The sequence below is a fragment of the Lutra lutra genome, chromosome 3, assembly GCF_902655055.1.
Source record: "Lutra lutra chromosome 3, mLutLut1.2, whole genome shotgun sequence".
In the NCBI taxonomy this organism is placed as follows: Eukaryota; Metazoa; Chordata; class Mammalia; order Carnivora; family Mustelidae; genus Lutra; species Lutra lutra.
Window position 1 is genome coordinate 140,603,829 of NC_062280.1, and position 24,250 is coordinate 140,628,078.

At 34.9% G+C, this 24,250-nt stretch overlaps 1 protein-coding gene across 1 annotated transcript in view; it reads left to right on the plus strand.

The window, feature by feature from the left end:
- The window catches only part of CAB39L (calcium binding protein 39 like), a 115,648-nt gene that overhangs the window by 1,998 nt on the left and 89,400 nt on the right, over positions 1-24,250 (plus strand). The window contains 2 exon segments of the mRNA XM_047723387.1: positions 9,580-9,731; positions 10,346-10,421. The gene's annotated coding sequence lies outside the window, so the exon portion shown is untranslated.

Below are 24,250 nucleotides of genomic sequence, written 5' to 3' on the forward strand. Positions count from 1 at the left end.
ATTTAACTTATATTGGTTGTTAAGGATTATTTTTCATTGCAGTCTCATAATGTATACAAGTTTAGATTTTTTCCCCATTATCAATCGATGCATGCTGTTTAATTAGAAAACATTTGATAAAACCTTTGAAATGAATATTTTGTGGCTGAATATAGATTAAAATCTACTTACCTTCATAAAAAAAATCAATAAAAAATGCTCTCAACCTGTTTGCAGTTCTTGTATTTGATATTTTAAAGATATAAATGATGTTATTAGTGAAGATTTTAAGGGATAAATTAAATAATGCGACTAAAAATAAATGATTTAAAACCATGGAGATGAAATTTACCATTGCAGTTTGTGGTGTTTCGTTAATCAATGAAATTGATTGCCTGAGTCATGAGGATGTCTTTTATCTACAGAAAATGCTTGTGAGATAAACACATGGGACATTCAGATTATTTCCCTTAAAGAGAAAATGTTTGAAGTATTATATATGTAGCTGTTTTTAAATGACAGTATTATATATGTCATTTTTTAAATGACAGAATTGAAACACTACAATTTCCCCGTTATGATGACTTCTCCCTTTGTAATAATCTCATTTGCTCTTGCCACTTAAACTTAATTTTTGTGCAAATAAGTCCTGATTCTATATCAAGTTCTGCTCTTTTAAGCACTTAACACTCATTTCTCACAGCCTTTGGGACAATTAGATCTACTCAATTTGTATGCAACTCTATTTAAGTTTCCTATCATGATTGATGGTATAGGTATCTTCTGAATGGCTCTGATTTAAAACTTCAAATTCTTACCTCTCCCTGTGACCTAACTGTATAATCTGTAGCTTCAACCTCCAAAATGGCTTTGCCTCTCATTTTTCTACAGTCATTGCTGCTGCCTAATTTAGGCCCCCTTTTCTTAATATTTTATGTATTATTGACAAATCCCCCACTTCTCAACTTGGAATTTGTACTAGTTAAGGTACAAGTTTGGCTACTGTGACAACCTAAAAAATAATTGTGCCCCCCCCAATCTTTTTTCAGATTTATTTATTTATTTTTAGAGCGAGAGAACACAAGCGGGAGGGTCAGAGGGAGATTAAGAAAAAAAATCCCAAGCAGAATCCATGCAGAGCGTGGAGCCAGATGCAGGGCTTGATCTCAAGACCCCAAGATCACGACCCAAGCTGAAACCAAGAGTTGGACTCCTAACTGACTGTGCCAACCAGGTGCTCCATGCCCCCCCCCAATTTTTTAATAAAATAAAAAATTTCTAAACTAAGTAAAAATTTGAGCTGATCATGTAGCTTTGCTGCAATAAGTTGTCAGAGGCCCCCAAGCTCCTCCTAATTTGTTACTCTGCCACCTCATCATGCAGCTTCATGTTGTGGACCAAGATGGCTGCTTGACTTCCTGCCATTTTATGCCTTGTGCTTAAGTTAAAGGCTAAAACGTATCAAGTTAGAAAGCACAGAATCTTGGCAAGGGGTGGTAGGAGTAGGATCTTATTCTCTACCTTAATTTTTTAAATTATATTATCCCCCAAAATTAAGTAACAATTTCATTTCTGTGAGATTATTGTGAACTTTTGATGATTCTGTTAGGTTCCTACAGTTAGATTTTGGAGGAGTAGGGTGTGCAGCTTGTGACCCTCAAATGCTTCGATTGTGGCTTACATCATTTGCAGACCTAGAAACTACTTTGTACTTTCCTTTTCTCTTTCTAATGGTTCTAACTGCCCACAGTTACCTTTGAAAGTAATTGATGCCTAGCTTAACTTCTCTTCGGAGTATAGATAGGTTTAATTTAATCACAACCTCTTCTTGCCATATACTCAGATTCTTCATTTAAGCATATCTTATATTACTTTGTTTCTTGCTGGCTGTGGCGAATAAAATAATTCCATGGAAGGCAAGACTCCTTCCTGAGTCATGAACAAGTTTGCATGAAATTGGTATTGGACATATGTTTGCTCATTTGAAATATATTTCATATTACAAATGGGATAAAGAATTGGATGGGGAGGCCAGTGGTGGGCCTAGCTTGCTTTATATGTAAAGCAGTATCTATACCTTTGGAGAGTGTATTCATCTCTTACAAATCAAAAAATAAGAACATCAGTACCCTGACAGAATATGAGCAAAGGACATGAGCTCATGATCACAAAAGAACAAACACAAATGGTTTACATGGAAAATATTTAACACGTAGTTAAAGAAATAAACATTTAAATAAGCAGTTTGTCAGAATGCATCAAGACAAAACTGTGCATAATCTCTGACCCTTCCTAAGTAAACTTCTATGGCAATGGAGATGGAGTCAAAGCTTTATGATCACAGTATAATTTTTTACTTGGAAGTAATTGGAGATAAAAAAAAATAACCAATTGTAGAAGAATGGTTTTTATAAATTATTATACATCCATCGTGATAGATATATTTCAGCCTGTTAAAAAGGATTATTTCCAAAAACTGTTTAGTGATAGGGGCTATTTAATGGCAGTGGAAAAAGGTCACCATTTTGTGTTAAATGAGAAAAAGTATAGAATAGTAATTGAGGAAATGAAATGAGATACTGTTATGCACCCTCTTAGAATGCCCCCTCATCCTCCAAGGAAAAAAGGAAGGGAGGAAAGAAGAAAAAATAGCAAGGACTTCCCAGGATGCAAAGCAACAGGATTCAGATCTTGCTGGTGGGAATGCAAATACCACAGCCATTTGGAAACAGTTTCACAGTTTTTTGTATAAAATTAAGCATACCTTTTTTTATGTGATTTAGTAATCCCACTCCTCTGTTGACGTTTACGCAAAGTAAGAGAGCTCCATTAGCTTCTCTTTCTTGCCAGCAATTGGCACCAGTAATTGTATTTGTTTGGTTTAGTTTTAGCCATTATATGCGATATGTAATGGCATCTCATTACGGTTTTAATTTGCATATCCCCAAAGACTATTACATGCTTTTCTCATGAAAAGTGAAATGAAACCTATAATCACTTCTCTGCAGATATTTATAGCAGCTGTATTTGTAAACACCAAAACCTGGAAACAACCCAGCTGTCTCTTAATTGGGGAATAGGTATTTAAAAACTGGGATCCGGGGTGCCTGGTTAGCTCAGTGGGTTAAAGCCTCTGCCATCGGCTCAGGTCATGATCCCAGGGTGCTGGGATCTAGTCCCGCATCAGGCTTTCTGCCCAGCACGGAGCCTGCTTCCCCATCTCTCTCTCTCTGCCTGCCTCTCTGCCTACTTGTGATCTCTGTCTGTCATATAATAAATAAAATCTTAAAAAAAAATACAATAAAAACTGGGATCCATGCAATGTAAAACAAAACAAATCTCTTCCTGGTAGGATAGCATAAATACCTGAGAAAATGACCTATGTTAGAACTACATACTAAGTTGTAGTGAGGAAAAAATAAAATAAAAATGAGCCATAAATTACATTATATAGTGAAAACACACCAGAAAAAAATATGACCATAAAGCTGATGAAAATGGTAATCTAAATATTTAAAATAAGTGAAGAGAAATTAAGGAAAAGATGACACCCTTGAAAGAACCACACAAATCAGAAATAAAAGGAGCTCAGAAATGAGATGATTAGGCTGTATGGGGATGTGAAGTGAGAGCTGACAGAATTCAAGGAGGAGGAGAATGAAAAATATTTTTATTTTTATTTTTTTATTATTTTTTATTTTTTTATTTATTTTTTTTAAAAGATTTTATTTATTTATTTGACAGAGAGAGATCACAAGCAGGCAGAGAGGCAGGTAGAGAGAGAGGAGGAAGCAGGCTCCCTGCTGAGCAGAGAGCCCGATGCGGGGCTCGATCCCAGGACCCTGAGATCATGACCTGAGCCGAAGGCAGCGGCCTAACCCACCGAGCCACCCAGGCGCCCCTATTTTTATTTTTTTAAAAGATTTTATTTATTTATTTGACAGACAGAGATCACAAGTAGGCAGAGAGGCAGGTGGGGGCGGGGGAGCAGGCTCCGCACTGAGCAGAGAGCCCGATGTGGGGCTTGATCCCAGGACCCTGGGATCATGACCAGAGCCGAAGGCAGAGGCTTTAACCTACTGAGCCACCCAGGCGCCCCTGAAAAATATTTTTAAATAATGATTAAGTGAGAAAGAAAACAAGAGTGACCATACATCCCAGAAAGCAGTAAGTGAAACAGAGAATAGAAAGGAGAAAATTGAAAAAAATCAAACATTTTAAAGGAGTAAAGAGAAAGTGACAAGATAGGCAAAGAGAGCTAAAATGTATTTATAAGGAATTGCCCAAATGTAAACCAAAGCACGATGGTGCTGGTTACATAACATTTGCATGTACCTTATGCCGTTTGGTTGTATACTTGAATTTAGAATGGTTAAAATGGCAGATTTTACGTTTGTTTTTTTTTTTTAACCACAATAAAAATATAAACTGTAGTAATGGCACAAAGAACTATTAGACTTGAAGAGCACTTAACACTAATAATGTTTATATATATTGAAAGGCATACTGTGAATCTGGGGAATTCAACCCAGGAAAGTTAACACTTAAGATGTATTCTTGTAGAATTGTTAGATTTTAAAAATAAGGGGAAACAAAATTTTTTTCTTGCTTCCATGGAAACAAAGACAAAGTCCACTTGGAAAGAAAAATTGGGTTTAAAAATTCGTTTTAGCAGCAACATTTTTTGGCAGATAAGAACAAAACATTTTTTTTAAATATCCAAGGAAATAAATATTTCATGTCTCACAAAACTATCTTTCAAGATGTCAGGACATCAGCAAACATTTAAAAACATGAAACAATGTTGTTCCTATGAATCCTTCCTAAGAATATTCTAGAGAAAAATTTCAGACAACCAAGAAATGATTGGAGAACCTTCAACATCAGGTCAGGTGGTAAGCATTGACTATATTTTATGTAGGGTGAAGGCTTTAAAAGATGGGAATTATGGTGATAGACTGATAACGTGAATAGTCTGACAATGTAGAAGTAATATAATCCACCAAAAAATGGGAGAGAAAGGGGAGAGTAAATAAAATAGTTTTTAAATAAATACATTTTAAAATAATTGCCTCTTGGAATTAGGTGTGAGGAAAATATAAACACAGGAAGTATATACTTATATATACTTAAACATAAGTATATATACATGCTTAGATATATAAAACACTGATAAAAATAATACAGTGATCAAAACTATAGATGGTGGGGGAGAAGGAAGGATAGAAGAAATTGATAATTTTGTTACTGCTAATAGCAGGGAACTAATAGTATCTTTAAAAAAGGGATGAGAATAATGAGTATAATATAAAGATATTACTACAGACTTAACCCCAAGAATAAAATACACAAAAGTTTCCTAAATACTAAAATATAAAATATGTTCTTTAAAAAGAGCAAACAGACCACACAGTTTCTGTATTTGTGTGTAAAGTATACAAAATGTGTAAAACATGAAAAGTTACCAATAACACCCTAAATATCAGATGTATTAGTAAATATATGGGCTCAACTTAAAGAAAAAGATTTTCAGATTGCTGTATACAAAAGGTAGAGCTATAAAAATTAATAATAAAGGGAATTAATGAATGAACAATTTAAAATAAGGGAAATCAAAATATATCAAATAAATGCAAATTTTAAAACAGGTTTATCATTTCGATATCAGACAAGGCAGCATTTAGTTCAAGAAGCATTAAAATAAAGGATATTTTATAAGCAAAGAGCTGTATTCAGAATGATTTTTCAGAACGTCTATTTACTAAACAACACATCAACAGCTTTCATGAAGTAAAAACTACAAGGGATGTGAGGAGAAATAGAAACCGGCTAATGGAGGACTTTAACACACCTCTCTCAAAATAAATACCATTAAGTATATTGTAAGGTAGATCCAGATTTATATCAAAGTTCGAGTCCAGTAATAGAGAATACCTCTTTCTAAGTGCACAGGGGACAGTTTAAAAAATCTGTTCTAGGGGCACCTGGGTGCCTCAGTGGGTTAAAGCCTCCGCCTTCAGCTCAGGTCATGATCTCAGGGTCCTGGGATCGAGCCCCACATTGGGCTCTCTGCTCAGCGGGGAGCCTGCTTCTCCCTCTCTCTGCCTGTATCTCTGTCTGCTTGTGATCTCTCTGTCAAATAAACAAATAAAATCTTTAAAAAAAAATCTGTTCTAAAGTAGACCATAAAGAACACTCAGTTCCAAAAATCAAATTTTTGATCCCATGCAGTAAAGCTAGAAAATAATTTTTAAAATAAAAAATAACTAAAAAACCTGACTTTAGGTGTCCATAGGACTATGGTAACTGTCTAAATGCAGATCTTACCATACAGTCTTTGAAAAAAACCATACAGATTCATAAAGAGAGTAAATTAAACCACCACCATCCTTGCCTAACTAATATAATTTCAAATTATGGGTATGAGGGCAGTAAACACTGAAATGCATAGAGTAAGCTCTGAAACCCATGCTAAAGTGGCAAGTAAGGTTGAGACTGTTAAAACAGGAGAGGAGAGCAGGACATAGAGTCAGTAGAATGCAAATAAAGTAACTCCAGAAAGTGAAAGCCCCACCCTAAGGAGGAAGATACTAAGATGTTTGAGACCTGTTAGATAGAAGGGACTTGAAAGTGCATGGGACCAAACAGCAGTCTGATAAGGGGTATTGCTTTTGAGATATGACTTTGAAGGGACACCATTTACCTGGAGGCTTGGTGGTAAGAGGTGGTAAGAGGAAGAAAAGATGGTAGAAATCAGTGATCTTGCTGAAAAAGAATAAAAGATATATCAACCACTCTCACCCAAAAAGAAATCATTGATTTAAAAAACTGCATTTTATTAAACCAATAGAAGGAGCTGTTGAACAAAAAAAATCCAGTAATTTCTCCAAATCCCTCACTCCTGTCTATATGCTATTGTTATCTGGTTTAGGACAATTAAAACACTTCAAAATGAGTAAATTCTGGTACACAACATTCATGTAAAATTAATATAAGGGGCACTTGAGTGGCTCAGTCAGTTTAGGGTCTGCCTTCAGCTCAGGTTGTGATTTCCTGGTCCTGGGATCAAGCCCTGTGTCCTCCTGGTCAGCAGGGAATCAGCTTCTTTCTTTCTCTCTCTCTCTCTCTCCCTCTCCCTCTGCCCTTCCCCACTGCTCGTTTTATCTCACAAATGAATAAAGAGAATCTTTTAAAAAAAATTACTCTAAGTGGAAAATGTAAAATAAGAATCAAAATTAAACTACAGAGCTAAAGAAGACCACAGCATAATACTCCTACCTGAATTAAATATCCTTGAACCAGCATTTGCAGAAATAAGGTCTCAAATACAAATTCAGAACCCCAAAGTAAATGGACAACAAAAGGAAGATATGAAAAGTAGATTTACTGAACTCAGGAAGTAAAATGAAAAAAAAAATCATCTTTCAAAATGAAGCTAACATCCAAGATACCTAAGGGAGAATAGATTTACTAAATGTAAGAGATATTGAGGAAAGACTTGAAGATGGCCAAAAGAATGGAAATTAAAGAAAGGTAAAAAGAGAAAAATTCAATGATACAGACAATATGTAAAAGTTAGAGTTCCTAAGAAGAGAAAAACAATAGCAGAGCTAATATTTAAACTTCAATCTAAGAAAACATTCTGGAAGTAACAGAAGACTCAAATCTTCGGAAAGTCTCCTTGTGTAATGTAAAAATTATTCTAGGATGGTCCAATCCAAGTCATATCTTAGTAAAATTATTGGACGTTGAAGATAATGAAAAATTCCTTTGGGCTTCCAGGCAGAAGACATTAGGAATAAATTTCTCAACAGCAACATACAAAACAGAACAACCATGGAACAGCATATTTAAAGTCTGTGAAATTGTAAGTCAAGGATTTTAGCACTATGACTCCATCCCAGAAAAAATTAAAGCCATGATAAATTCCAATATACTAAAAAAATTTACATAATGAAAAGTGCTATGAGCAAAGCAAAAAGACAAATGACAAGGTAGGAAGAAATATTTGAACTTCTATCACAAAGGGCTAACCTCCTTAATGAAACTACCCTAGAAGTCAAAGCAAATGCCCAGCAACCCAGCAGAAAATGGGCCAACAATATGAGAGTTCACAGAAAAAGAAATGCAGATGATAGACATATGAAAGATGTTTAGCTTAAATCATACAAAGAGAAATACAAATTAAAAGCTACACTAAAAATTACAGCTGCACTCAAGCCTTTCTCACCAAAATCCAAAAGTACGTAATACTGCTCTATGGACTATGGAGAAAGAGGCATCTTGATGAATTGCTGGTAGGGATACAAAAGCCCAAAGCTTGAGACAGAATTTGGTAGTATCCAAAAATATTAGATATGCATTAACGTTTTGAACCAGGCACCTAACTTCTAGGAGGCTGTTCTAAAGACACATTGACATAAAATATAAACTGGCATTTCTAAAAAGTTATTCATAGCAGCAATACTTACGTTAGCAAAAGACTGACAACGACCTAAATGCTCATTAATAGGGGACTAGGCAACTAAACTACATCCAGCAATGGAATAATCTCCATTCCCCTTCCAAGTCACTCTTGCCCCCAGAAATCATTAAAGAAAATGTGGAAAATCTGCATGTACCAACAACATTGAATGATCTGCAGAATATATTGTGAACTGGGAAAAAAACCAAAGCATGGAATAATATGTATAGTAATCTATAGGTAGGAGGAGGGAATGGGAAAGGTGCTGACAACGGAAGAGATTTTTCTTATAATTTATTTATATAGTTTGATCTTTGAATCATGTATGTTTACATATTCAGAAGTTAGGGGCACCTGGGTGTCTCAGCGTGTTAAACCTCTGCCTTTGGCTCACGTCATGATCTCAGGGTCCTGGGATTGGTCCTTGCATTGGGCTCTCTGCTTAGCGGGGAGCCTGCTTCCCCCTCTCTCTCTGCCTGCCTCTCTGCCTACTTGTGATCTCTCTCTCTCTCTCTGTCAAATAAATAAATAAAATCTTTTTAAAAACTCCAAAAAATAAAAGTTAAATTTAAAAAGTAGAACAAAAAGAAAAACTAAAAAGGAATGGAAACAAGTTTACATAACTATATAGCATTTTGGTGTCATAACGATACAAGAAAAGGAACGCTTTCTTGTAATTCTAGAACCTAGATTTGGGACTGCATTTTCTTAGCAGGGTGTTCAACAGTATGATGTTATGTTGCTATTTTTAAAGTATTTTATGTATATTGTTGGGAAAAATAGATGTTGCAAAATGTCAGTAATTGTTGAACAAAACCACAGAGGTTCATCAAGGCTGTAAATCAGGAAAATGCAGTCTGGAAAGTTCTTTGACAGATTGAGCAAAGTGGAAGTGAAGTACAAAAATACACAGGACAGCTACATAACAGTACCTGTTACACAGCACTAAGTCAGGCACTAGGTATATCATTTGACTCTTGCAGATACTCATTGAGACTCTGATATTTTATTCTTAAGAGATACAGAGAGGTTAAGTAATTTGCTTCAGATTAGACAGTTACTGAGTGGGAGGTTGAGACTTAAACCCAGATCTATGTTATTCCAGAGCCTGTGCTTTTTCTACTACATTATTGCAGGATATACACCAAATATTGAGAAGAAAGAACATCAGGAGCTAAATGTTCTATTTAAAGCAGTAGTTGCTGCTCAGAAAATACCCAACTATGCAGACCCTAAGTCAGTGTTTATATTTTCTTCATGCAAGAGCAATGCACTGAAGGAGAGAAGTGTAAGTTTTCTCTTATTTCTGACGGGAAAATGTAAACACACGTACACAAATATCCTTACATTGATGTTAGAGATACAAATTTTGTAAAAGTTGCCATTGATGACTTAGTGAAAGACACAAACTGAAAGTATGGCAAAGCAGAAAAGAAAAAAATCTGGTAGGCATGGGTTTTCATGATGCTGTGAAAAGCTAAAAAACACCTTTCAAAGCTTCCCTTTATGATACTTAAAAGCTCTTCTAAGCTCTGCACAGCCTTTTTATAAAAATTGGCCTTTAAGATATGACTTTAAATAACTTATGTTTCCACCTGTGGAAGATGAGGGCTGATGGAGATTTTGGGGATGCTAGGGCTCCCCTCACCCAAGCCACTCCTTCACACTACTACTGGTTTCCCCAATGATAAAATGTTTTCATTCAGTTCAACACTACTTTCGAAAAGTTCTGGCACTTGAAGTAATTGGAGTAGAGGGATTTCCCTGTTTTAATTTGGCTTATCTATATATGATAATGATGGAAAATTAATTTGTAATTCTATTACCTGATAACAGTAAGAAAATATATTGGATTTGTTATAAAAATTTAAAAATTAATTTTGAAGCTTTTCTTTTTGTCAGAAGCTGTGTTGATCTGTGACTTTGGTGAAGGCTAAGAAAGTTGAAACAAATTTGCAGATGATATACAACTTCTAAGGTAAGCTAATATAACAACTCAATCAAGAATATAAATGTTCTTGGCAGACTCATAGATTACACTAACACACTAAAATAAAATTATCAGGAATAATTATAATATCCTGATTTAAATTTCATAAAGCAATTGCAGAAATATTAAATAGACTTCTATTTCCGACAGTATGAAAGACAAGAGTTCTTGAATCCCTCCCTCCACCAAATACCTAAAATACTAGATTCAGTTTATTTATTTATTTATTTATTTGACAGAGAGAGAGAGATCACAAGTAGGAGAGAGGCAGGCAGAGAGAGAGGGGGAAGCAGGCTCCCAGCTGAGCAGAGAGCCTGATACAGGGCTTGATCCCAGAATCCTGAGATCATGACGTGAGCCAAAGGCAGAGGCTTAACCCACTGAGCCACCCAGGTGCCCTTAGATTCAGTATTTTAAAAACCTAATTGATGAACCTATAAAAAAATAAAGGAAAATTGCAGGGAGGTCTACTTGGCTTTCTGCTGGGATAGAATCTTGTGAAGGGAGAGGGATGGGGATTGGGAAAATTCCTTGGGTTCTCCAAAGGGTAGGGATCCTCATCAGAGACCATCTTGGAGAGGCAGACAGCTCTGGGTGGTGTTAAAATCTGTCTTACTGGGGTACATGACTGGCTAAGTCAGAAGAGCATGCAACTCTTAATCTCAGGGTTGTGAGTTCAAGCTCTGCATTGGGTGTATAGATTGCTAAAAAAAATAAGTAAACTTAACAAAAATAAAGTAAAATCTTTCCTGCTAATTCCTAGTTACCAGTTCACATTCACTTGGATTTGAGGCCTTTATTTATCCTATTTTCCTGATCCCTGAATACCTATTTTCACAGTCTCCCACAAATGGAGAATTTTAATTTAGAATGGGCCTGGATCTAACACTTTTTGGTACTTGGCAGAATCAATTAAAAATCCTCCGTGGAGGGAGTTACTAACCCAGTTGTCAAAGTATCATCATTAAAATTCTAACAAATAGACTCTTACTCATTTTTTAAAAATCACAGAACATGGTTTGTCTCCCTTTCTGATTTCCCTCTCTGATTTCTTCCTGTTCAGTGAAGGGAGGGGGTGGGGGGATGGGGTAATAGTGTGATGGGTATTAAGGAGGGCACATGATGAGCACTGGTGTTATATGCAACTAATGAATCACTGAACACTATATCAGAAACTTACGATATACTCTATGCTGGCTAATTGAACATACTGATTAAAAAAATTTTTTAGGGGGCGCCTGGGTGGCTCAGTTGGTTAAGCAGCTGCCTTCGGCTCAGGTCATGATCCCAGCGTCCTGGGATCGAGTCCCACATCGGGCTCCTTGCTTGGCGGGGAGCCTGCTTCTCCCTCTACCTTTGCCTGCCATTCTGTCTGCCTGTGCTCGCTCTCTCTCCCTCTCTCTCTGACAAATTAAAAAAAAAAAAAAAAAAAATCTTTAAAAAAAAATTTTTTTTAAAAAGGCATTGAAAATACAGAAAAAATTTAAAAATCACAGATTTAAAAATCATTTTAAAATTTAAAAATTAAAAAAAAAATTTTAAAAATTTAAAAAAATGCCAAGGGGGAAAAATCAAAATGTTGTGAGCAAAGAGCAGAAACCATAAACAACTAAAACAGATCTACAGAGACTTCTGCTATCAGAAATATCCAATACATAAAATAAATAATGTTTAATAAATAAAATATAAAGAATAATAGAACTTAAAAGTGACAAAGCACATTAAAATAAGAACAAATTAGAATATCAGAAATGAAAATTATAATAACAGAACTTAAAGATTAAGTTAAGCCAGCACATGAGGCACAGTTAAGAAGAGACTACATAGAAGACCATCCACAGAGAAAAAAGTTATTGAAAATAAAAGACTGTGAGATGATCTAATCAAGAGTTTAAAAAAAAAAAAAAACCCAACATGAAATAGGAATGAGGCAATATTTGTAGTTGCCTTTAAAATTTTGCCAGAACTGATAAAAGACTCAGTTGTCAGTTTTAAGGAACCCAGTGAATCCCAGTCAGGATAAATAAAGAGAAATACATCTTACGGTTGTCCAGGTGTAGAATGCCAAGCATAGAGAGACCAGTAGGTCACAACCCACACTTTAAAAAATACTGTTCTAAATGGTATACTTCAAGAAGGAAAATGGTCCTAAAAGGAAGGTATCAAATAAAAGAAGAAATAGAAAATAAAGAAAACATGAGTAAAGCTAAGCCAACATTGGTGGAAGAAAAAAACAGTAATAATAATATAGTCGTTCCCCCCCCTTTATTAAAAGATTTTTATTTTTAGTAATCTCTGTACCCAGCATGGGGCCCAAACTCATAACACCATGATCAAGAGTTTCATGCTCCACTGACTGAGCCAGCCAGGCATCCCTATAGTAGTGACCACTTATCTGTGGTTTCACTTACCCTTGTTCAGCCACAGTCCAAAAGCAGATGTCCTCCTCCTGATGTATCATCAGAAGGTCATTAGTGGCATAATAACTGTATCACAATGCCTATATCATTCACCTCACTTCATCTGATCATGTAGGCATTTTATTATCTCACATCATTGCAAGAAGAGATGTGAATATGGCACAATAAGATATTTTGAAAGACAAAGATATCACATTCACATAACTTTTAATATAGTATATTGTTACAATTGTTCTATTTCATTGGTTATTAATCCCTTACTGTTCCTTATATATAAATTAAACTTTATCATAGGTAGGTATGTATGTATAGAAAAAATATAGCACATTGACCCCTGAACAGCATGGGTTTAAACTGCAGGTTTTGTACAGTACAGTAAATGTGTTTTCTCTAACTTATGATTTTCTTAGTAACATTTTTTCTAGCTCACTTTATACAGTATACAGAATACAGTATATAACACCTATAATATATAAAATATGTGTTAACCGACTCTTTATGTTATCAGTAAGGCTTCCAGTCAATAATAGGGAAGGGAAGATTTTGGCAAGTCAAAAGTTACACATGGATTTTCAACTGCATTCACCAAGCCCCGTGTTGTTCAAAGGTGTGTGTGTGTGTGTGTGTGTGTGTGTGTGTGTGTGTTTGTGTGTGTATGAGCTCTCTCTATATGTAATATATATGGTATATATATATAGGGTCGAGTACTATCTGTGGCTTTAGGCCTCTACTGGGGGTCTTGGAATACATCCCCCACAGGTAACCAGGCACTACTGTAATGTCTAATATGTTGTTAACAAGCAAGGCAGAACTATAATATTGTACTGGCCCACTGTGCCATGTAAATCAGGGATTGATTGGAATTTCAGTATTCTAAGGTCCATGTGCTATGTGAACCAAAGGTAAAAACATTTCAAATGTAACCAATGGTAGAAGACAAATAAGAGTGGTTTTTTTTTTAAGATTTTATTTTTAAGTAATCTCTACACCCAACATAGGGCTTGAATTTACAATCGCAAGATCAAGGGTCACATGCTCTACCAACAGAGCCAGCCAGGCACCCTTAGAGTGTTTCTTTTTTAAACCAGAGAAGGAAAACAATGAAATGAGGGAAAAGAAAAAACAAAATGAACAGAAGACAAGAAGTAAGTACTCATTTTTTGTCTTCTTTTACTCAGCCTAGCATTTTGAGATTCATCTATGTTGAATGTATCACAGTTTATTCCTCTTTATTGCTGAGTAATATGTCATTTTTTTTTTAAAGATTTTATTTATTTATTTGACAGAGAGAGATCACAAGTAGACGGAGAGGCAGGCAGAGAGAGAGAGAGAGAGAGGGAAGCAGGCTCCCCGCTGAGCAGAGAGCCCGATGCGGGACTCGATCCCAGGACCCTGAGATCATGACCTGAGCCGAAGGCAGTGGCTTAACCCACTGAGCCACCCAGGTGCCCGTAATATGTCATTTTATGGATTTACCACAATTCACTTATTTATTCATTCATGTATGGATGGAAATGGGCTGTTTCCAATTTTAAGCTACTACAGATGAAGATACCATGAATATTCATGTACAGGTCTTTATATGGACATATACTGTCTTTTTTCTTGATAAATATGTAGGAGTGAAATAGTTGCATCATGTGGTAGGTGGGTGTTGTACATTTTAAGAAGCTGCCAGGTTTTTCCAAAGTGGTTATCAACAGGAAGATGAATAACCAAGTTATGGTATATCCTTCTAGTGCAATACTACTCAGCTGTACTCCTGACAAAGAGGAGGAATCTCAGAACAATTATAATACATAAAAGAAGCCAGACAAAAAAGAATACACAGTATTTGATCCCACTTATTAAAAATTCTCAAAAATTTAACTTATAGTGGCAGAATGAATATCAAATGTGGATGCACCAGGGGATTCTATGAAAATGGAGGGAATAGATGTGACCATCTAAATATTGAACAACAGGATTTATTAGTTAGGATTAAACTATTTAATGACATCAGGCAAAGATAGCCTCGGGCAGCCATCTCTATACTAATCTTACTATATAGCAGAAATACCAGGTACCAAACAACTCTCCTAGAGTGAATCAGCCTTGCCAAATTTAACCTTTTCCTCTCAGCATATGTTTGAGTGGCTAACCAGTGTCTCCTCTGAATGATGCATTCATCTTTTATATATGTATTTTTTAAGATTTTATTTACTTATTTGACAGAACACAAGTAGGCAGAGAGGCAGGCAGAGGGAGAGGGAGAAACAGGTTCTCCGCTGAGCAGAGAGCCTGATGGAGAGCTCGATCCCAAAACCCTGGGATCATGACCTGAGCTGAAGGCAGCCGCCTAACCGACTGAGCCACCCAAGAGTCCTGCATTCATTTTTTAAAATAGATAGGTTAACAGTTTCAGTTAGGCTATAACCAAGTAATGCAGCCCTAGAAGCCATTTTATCTCTTTAGGTAATGTTATACATATCTACTGGTTTTCTGTGGTAAATGTTACAGTTGAATTTATAGTATTCAGATTACTAATAGTATTTCACATTATTTGAGTTACCTTACTCTTTTTTTTTTTTTTACTCTTCTCCCCCTTTCTCTTGGTACCATGAAAAATCCTATCTTTTCTTCTTCTTCTTTTTTTTTTTAATATTATTTATTTATTTGAGAGAGAGAACGAGAGTGAGTACAAGCAGATAGAAGAGCAGAGGGAGAAGGAGAAGCAGGCTCCATCCCAGTACCCTGAGATCATGACCTGAGCCGAAGACAGATGCTTAATCAACTGAGCCACTCAAGCGTCCCTGTCCCTAAGTTTTTAAAAATGAATTTTCAGTGGGAAAAAAATACAACTTAAAAGAATTAAGTGAATGAATACTTACTGACTTAAAACTGTGGGCTATATAATTTTCTTAGACTTAATTGAAGTCCCGAGTTAAATTAATTCTCAGATATTTAAAAGTTTTAAAATAAAATTACATTTTACTTTGCCTGTTCTAGGTTTCTATCACTAGTATATAGAAATGTCATTGATTTGATTGGAATTGGTGCTTTATTTTGTTAATTTGCTGAGCAAATTGTATTTAAATCAAAGAGCTTGTTAATTTGACTTATCTTCAAGCCACATGAGATCATTTACCTTAATTTGGTTAAGTGCTTATCTAGTTAGAGAGCTAGATGTCCTCTCTTCAGGGTTTTTGAATATTTTTTATCTCAGTTATTAGAACTAAATTCTGTGTTGTATATGTTTTTCATATCACAGAAACCATGTTAATGTAATGCAGATCATAACTTAGTTCTTCTCATGGGAGGTTGGGGTTGACTCAGACATGAATCTATCATTTTCAAATAGATAACTTGCGTCCAGAGAATTGAATGTGTATGTGAGCTATAGTTTAAAGGGCTGTGAGACAGAATGAAACTTATGTGTATAGATGGTTTAACCACATAAGTTATTCTGTTAGTCTTGATACAGAAAGTTCCAAAGGGAAGTTTGACAAGTTATCTTTAGGGGCTTGAGTTCTAAAAAAGCTTTTTTTTTTTTTTTTTTAAACTGACATATAACATAAGGTGTATAATGATTTGATGTTTCTATATTTTACAAAGTCATCACCATAGTAAGTCTAGTTAATGTCCATCACCACAGATAGTTACAAAAATTTTTCCTTGTTGTGATGTCTTATAAGATTTATGTAAGATGTAAAAATCTTCTAAGATTTTTAACAACTTCCAAATATGCAATACAGAGTTAACTATAGTTGCCATGCTGTATATTATATTCTCATGAATTATTTTATAACTAGATGCTTGTACTTTTGAGACTCCTCACCCATTTTGTGCTCCCCCCATCCCCTGCCTCTGGCAACCACCAATCTGTTCTCTTATCTGTGAGCTTGGTTTTGTTTTATGTTTTTTTAATTCCACGTATAAGTGAGATTATATGGTATTTGTCTTTCTTTGCCTGACTTATGTCACTTAGCTTAATGCCCTCAAGTTCCATCCATGTTGTTGCAAATGGCAACACTTCGTTCTTTTTTATGAATAGTATCCCATTATGATATATAGATAGATATGTAGATACAGATATAGATCACATCTTCCTTATTCATTCTTCCATCAATGGGCACTTAGGTTGTTTCTCTATCTTGGCTATGTAAATAATGCCACAATGAACATGGGGTTGCATTTTTTTTTTCAAATTGGTGTTTTCATTCCCTTTTATAAATACCCAGAAGTGGAATTGCTGTATCATATGGTAGTTCTATTTAAACTCTTTTTTTGTACTGTTTTGCATGGGGACTGCACCAATTTATATTCCTATTGACAGTGCATAAAGGTTTCCATTTTTCTACATTCTTGCCAACAGTTATTTCTTGTGTTTTTGATGATAGCCATTCTAAAAGATGTGAGGTGATATCTCTTTGTCGTTTTGATTTGCATTTTCCTGATGATTAATGATGTGGAGTATCTTCAGATGTGTCTGTTGGCTATCTGTATGTCTTTTCTTTATTTTTAAGATTTAATTATTGAGAGAGAAAAAGTGAGTGAGCAGGGGAAGGAGCAGAGGGGGAGAGATAAGCAGATTCCATGCTGAGTGCAGAGTCTGACACAGGGCTCAATCCCAAAATCATGACCTGAGCCGAAACCAAGAGTTGGATGCTTAACCAGCTGAGCCAACCAGGTTCCCCTGTATGTCTTCTTTTGAAAAATATCTATTCAGATCCTCTGTCCATTTTTTAAAAAATAGGCTCTACACCCAAAATGGGCTTGAACTCACAACTCCAGGAGCAAGACCTGAGCTGAGATCAAGAGTCGGATGCTTAACTAACTGAACCACCTAGGGGTCCCTGTTCATTTTTTAATTGGATTGTTTGTTTTTTTGCTATTGAGTTGAATGAATTCTTTATATATTTTGGATTTAACCCCTTGTCAGATATAAAAAGTTTTTAAAACTGTAGCTAAGAGGGGCTTAGGATATTCAAAGAAAAAAATAGAACTTTTTAAAAAAAGATGTTATCTATTTGAGAGAGAGAGGGTACAAGTGGGGAAGGGGGAGAAACAGGCTCCCTGTCTAGCAGGGAGCCCAACTCGGGACTTGATCCCAGGACCCCGGATCATAACCTGAGCTGAAGGCAGACATTTAACCAACTGAGCCACCCAGGTGCTCCCCAAAATAGAACTTTTTAATGGAGAAACATGTCTCTTTGAGAACACTGAATATTTAATAAAAGAATTAAATGATGGCCCTAAATGACCTTTATTCTTGCCTTAACATACCACCACTCTATTTTGCAATAAAAGTATATTGTAGACTTCTGAATTATGCTTTTGAAATAGAAAATCAGAAAGTGTTATGAGTTTAGTTGTAAGTATATCCATAATTATATTTTTTCGTAATTTTTTTCTTCGTATCATTTTTACCCTCTGCTAAGTAATTTACAACTAGAGCTACAGATCACATTCTTAACTCGAAATTGGCTTTCTTATGATACAGAATTGTACTAAATTTATGACTTAATTTAACAGTAATTACTCCCATCTTTAATTTATACCATGCTGCCTTTCTAGGTATTCTGACTGTCCGAGGCTTAAGGTGGGAGAAAGTGAAGCAAGAAGCTATGGATTGTTGGCCAAAGGAATGATAGCAAGACACTGCAGTTTAGATAAAGAGAAATATTGAAAACTGAACTAGGAACTGATGTCCAGAAATAGTAGGTGATGGCGTGTGGCACATGATCAGTAATGCCTCACCCTAAAGACATGGGAGGAAGAGAATGAATAGTTGGGCAGAAGAGTGATCTTTAAGGCCAAATCACCATATAATCTATACTAAGAAAATTATCAGAAATGGACACAAAGACTTGCTTAAAGGATATGTGTGGCATTATTAATGATAGAGAAAAAGGAAGCAATCTAAATCACCTATCATAGTAGCTTTATGGGACAGTGTGCAGACTTCATAATGAGAGGCAGAATGAAGTAATGGGGAGAGTTATTTTAACAGGACTGTTTTCTGGGTAGAATTGTGTCTTACAACATTCAGGAGAATTGATAATGTAGTTGAAACTACCTAGCATGGTACCTGGGACATAGAAAGCACTTGAGAAATGTTCGTTACTTTGGGATGTTGGGTAAGAACTCAAGAACTGGATTTATTATCAAGTGCATCTCAAGGGACTTAAAAAAGGAAAAGACTTGGAGAATGGTGGCCCAGGCAGCATCAGTCTTAGACTTACTGGATAGGGATACATAGCCCTTCAGGTAACTGGAGGCCCTTTGTATTTTAGCGACTTGGAAGGGAGGGGTGACAGAGGAAGTATGAGGAAAGAAGAAAGAGAAATGAGCTTTAAATTTTGCACATTACCTTGTGGATGCCGGCATATCCAAATATCAATATAGTGCATGTATTTTGCAATTTAAGACAATTTGCAAAATCTTCTGTTGGTTGTATAAACTGGTAATATTCATGACACCATGTGTATTTCATTATGTGACTATCAATAAATATTGTTTATTATTTCGGTTTATTTTTTAACTCTATGTATTTATTGGCATTTAATGATTTATGGCTTTTTTAATATTATCACCTGCTTATATCCAAAAAGTTACAAGGAACACTTTAAGATATTCTCTTCATTCCTGTATTTATCAATAGAAACAGGAATACTCTGGAGAGGAAAAATTTGTGAAAAATGTTTTTTTCCATGAAATATTCAAGGCTCTTTTTTCCCCTTAATTGAATCAGGGATCTTGCTATTTTATAGAAACACCATTTGCATCTAATTTACTAAGTAGCTAAGAAAGAAAATAAATTTTTTTGAAAGAAAATAAATTTTAAGAAATAAGAGAAAATAGGTGTTGGGCCACACACTCTGAGCAGGTCTTGGCCTCTGGGGCTGGGCCAGGTCTTGTAGCCCCAGGGCTTTTCTCTTCCTTCCCGCCCCCCACCACCCAGCAGACACTGGTGTTGGCACAACAGCACTCCCGAAACTTTACCCATTTCTCAGTGTGAAATGGAACCTTTGAAACTCCGGTGTGGCATCAACAAAGTCAAATATGGCAGTACCAGTCAGGAATACCAGTATACTCTTCCTAACTCAACACAGGAGAAGACAGAGGAGATGTGTCCACAAGAACAGACCCAAGTGCTATGAAGAAAGAAATGTATATCAGAAAAATGAGGAAAATGATTAGCATCTCAGTTATCTTTCCACTCCGTTACTGCAGAACCTGATTGACTTTCATTTATTCCCCAACTACAAAGAACTCTCACAAGCTTCTGATCTAAAAACCCAGAAGAGTCCAAATCATTAGATTTCTTCTAACGTTTGTGGCTAGAAATGCGAAATGATTTGCAGTGTACTAAGAGGGTGATGAGAGACAATGATAGTTAATTGGGCGTGGAGCCAGTGAAGACTAAGATCAAGCAACGTTCTAAGAGGCAGCTATAACTAAGAGAATTATTAAGTGATAACTATTATAAATGGAAAATGAAAAAAAAAAAAAAAGAAGTATTTGTTAGACAATATCACCATTCGGTCCAGCCAGTCACCCAGGAAAAACATTCAGCCCACTAGTTGTGTGATATCCCAGAATAAATTCCGTGTACTTGCTGTCAAAACAAAAGAGAAAGAAAATATATACAAAGTATGAAGAATTGTGAGGTTATCATTTTATAACAGTGCACAATAAGCAATGTTGAGCAGATATGAACATAGAATTAATGAATAATAATGAAAATAAAAGAAGTCTAAATAAAGAACTTTGATTTGTGGGAAGGAAAGAATTCCCTTTTGTTGCCAGAGAAATGGTTATTAAAATAACTTTTGAAGCAATATTTATGCCAAAATTCTTGATAATTCTTGATTGTGGGAGTTAACCAAAAATGAATTAAAACTATTCATAAACTCATCTATTCAGAAAATATCTTGTGGTGCACATATCTTCACAAAATAATCTCCTCTAGTAAGGAGATGTTTTTAAATATAAAAGATCAAAATTACAGTAATTTTGAAATCACAATTAGCGAAATGTTATTTCAAATATAATGCTGTACAAAACCAAATAGCTGATATTAGTAGAAATGCCAGAGGATTTGAACCCTGGTGATTCCACCAACAAGCTGGCATCCAAGTCAAGCTTTTAAACCTTTCAGTTTCAATTTTTTAAATCTGAATCTGCTGTACTAATAACATTTGTTATCTATTTCTTATCTGTAAAGTGGTGCTACTATGATAATATTTCCTTCTTGTTCTTTTCAAGGCTTTTGTAAAGAACATATATATGAACATTGTTTGATATTATAAAATGCTGTATAGATAATAATGAATATTAATTTCAAGGATTTTGTTCAAATTTGTACGAACTTAAAAACAACTTTGCAAACATCTTTGAGGAAGCCATTTAATTTCTGAAATTTAGGAATATATATTCAAAAAGCATAGTTGTGATCACTAATTTATATATCTCTACTATATTTTTTACTTAACTTTTATGGCAGACTATTGATTGTCTATGCAAAAGTCATACCAAACCTCCCACTTTCATGACTTCTTCTCATGATTGAGGCTGAAAAATGCCAAATATTCATTTTTTTTCTAGGTTCTTTTGCACTTAGGGGGAGCCATTTTAGCCTTTTCTGGCCAATGAGATATTTATTGGAGGATTTCCTGAACAGTGTTTCCTGTATGTTTTCCTCCTAACCATGATTTTTTCTCCTTTTTTCCTAGCTCTCTTTCCCATTTCCTTTTCTTTCTTTTTTCTTCTTTCATTCCAGTCTTCATGTTTTTGCTAAAACATTTCCCCTTGCTGGAAATATCTTCCCCCTCCTTCTATCTTAATATCCAAATCCTAGTACTTTTTCAAAGTGCATCTAAATTCCCATTTCTTCCATTAACCCTTTACCTTTTCTCTCCTCACTAGATAATATCTATATTCTAGATATTGTGATACTTGGTCCCTTGATTATTTACTCTTCCTTTTACATTTTGTTCAGTCTTTTTATTCTCAAAAAAAGTATAATTATTTCATACAGATAACTGTGTTGTGTTTTTTTTTTCCCAAGAGTCATAAGCTTCTTGAAGGCAGGTCCTTTATCAGCGAGTTCTTTTGAATTCTTTAGAGAGCTTGGTACTACACTAGGCTTGTAAAAATACCAATAAAAATTGGTAAATATAATAGTGGAGAATTAGGCTATAATGTGCAGTTAGTTTGAAAACTGGCTGCATGTCTAAGTCTTCCGAATTATTGATATGACATTGATTTGAAAACAGTGACAACTTTTGTATATGTTTATCAGCTATGAAAAGCCAAGATGTTTCTTTAAAATGAGAAAAAGTTTATTACTATTAGATGATCATTTTATAGCTTCTTTCAAAGGAGAACTAGCATCGTGATTTTTAGATCCTAACTTATGCTTAAATTATCCCTGAATAAGTTATGAAAAGATTATAAAATAGGAAGAAAAAAATGAAGCAGCATCAACCTGTCTACATATAGAGAGATGGGTAAATAAATTGTGGCACACCAATATTAAGGAACACCATGCAGCTTCTTAAAAAGAATGGTCTTTCTGCTAAATCTGCCATGTAAGGAAACCAGAATCTACTGTTAAGAAACAAAAATAACTTATAAAGCAGAATGTATGGTATGAAACCAGTTTTTAAAACCATGTTTTAAACAAATAAATAAATCATGTCTGTGTATGTCTGGGAAAAAATGAAAGAACAGAACTAAACTGTCAACAGTAGTTAACTTTAGGACGTGGAATTAGAGAAAAGGAAGGCAGGAGATTTTTTTAAGCAATAGAGAAGCATGTAAAATAGAACTTTTTTTCTACAATTAGCATTTGTTTTGAAATCAAAATGCAAAAAGATACATTTTAAAAGATTCAATAAATGCTTGTTTTGTAAAACAAGATGCAATTTTGTGTTTGCATTTATTAAGAAATTTTTCTTTGATTAAAAGTTATTAATGTATTGTAATTAATAGTAATTAATAGATTGTAATTATTTTTCCTACTCCAGATCATGTTTTGTAAGTCTAAAGGGTTATGGTAATGGAATTGACCTATAATTACTGAACTAATTTTATAGATATTTTTCCATTTGATAAATTACTTGAATATGTTTTACTATAAATGCTATGTGTTTGTTTGTCATAAATGGCTATGGTTGAATCTGAAAATTAAATATCTTGGCTAAAAGTACTTTTCATTATTAACATGCTTCATAAGCACGTAGAAAGAGATACTTTGAGACTAGTTTCCCTTGACATTTTATTTATTTTTACATTTTTTAATTTAAATTCAGTTAATTAACATAATGTATTATTAATATAATGTATTATTGGTTTCAGAGGTACAGGCCTGTGATTCATCAGTCTTATACCCAGTGCTTATTACATCACATGCCCCCCTTAATGTCCATCACCCAGTTACCCCATCACTCCACCTGGTCCCCTCCAGCAACCCTGTTTGTTTCCTATGATTAGGAGTCTCTTGTGGTTTGTCTCCCTCTCTGGTTTCATCTTGTTTTATTTTTCCCCCCTTCCCTGTGATCCTCTGTTTTGTTTCTTAAATTCCACATATGAGTGAGAGAGTGAGATCATATGATAATTGTCTTTCTCTGATTGACTTATTTCACTTAGCATGATACCCTCTAGTTCCATCCACGTTATTGCAAATGGCTAGATTTTATTTATTTATTTATTTATTTATTTATTTATTTATTTGGATGGCTGCTCCCTTGACATTTTAAACCAAGTAATTTATAACTCAAGGCTTTCTGTCTCTTTACTCAGTCTACTTCTTTCTTTTTCCTTTCTGTGTTCTTTTTAAATACTGTTTTTCTTCTTGGCTCCAGAATACCAGCTCACAAATTGTACTTTTAAAGATTTATAACAGGTTTAGAATGTGACTTTCCAACATAACATTTTCATTAGTTCTGATTTCGATAATTTGTAGAAAAGTGAGACTTTGTAAAAACTTGGAAAATTGGTTGGGAGAGGGGGGGTGGGGTTATGGATATTGGGGAGGGTATGTGCTATGGTGAGTGCTGTGAAGTGTGTAAACCTGGCGATTCGCAGACCTGTACCCCTGGGGATAAAAATATATGTTTATAAAAAAAAAAAAAACTTGGAAAATTGGAAGAAGAGAGAATGTGCATTAGTGCTCAATAGGGTGGGGTTGTTTTATTAAAAGATATATTGTGTTCTTAACTCATTCAAGCAAGAACTTTTCACAAAAGTATCAACTATGGAGAAAACAGAAATCAGATCTAGCAAATAAGGGCAGAGAAATATGAGAATTATTACCATCTAACAGTGGTTATAGCACTAAGCCCATTTTTGTTGATTATGATGCTGGTTATATGTTGTATTTTATGATTCCATTAATTCTTTCTTACCTTA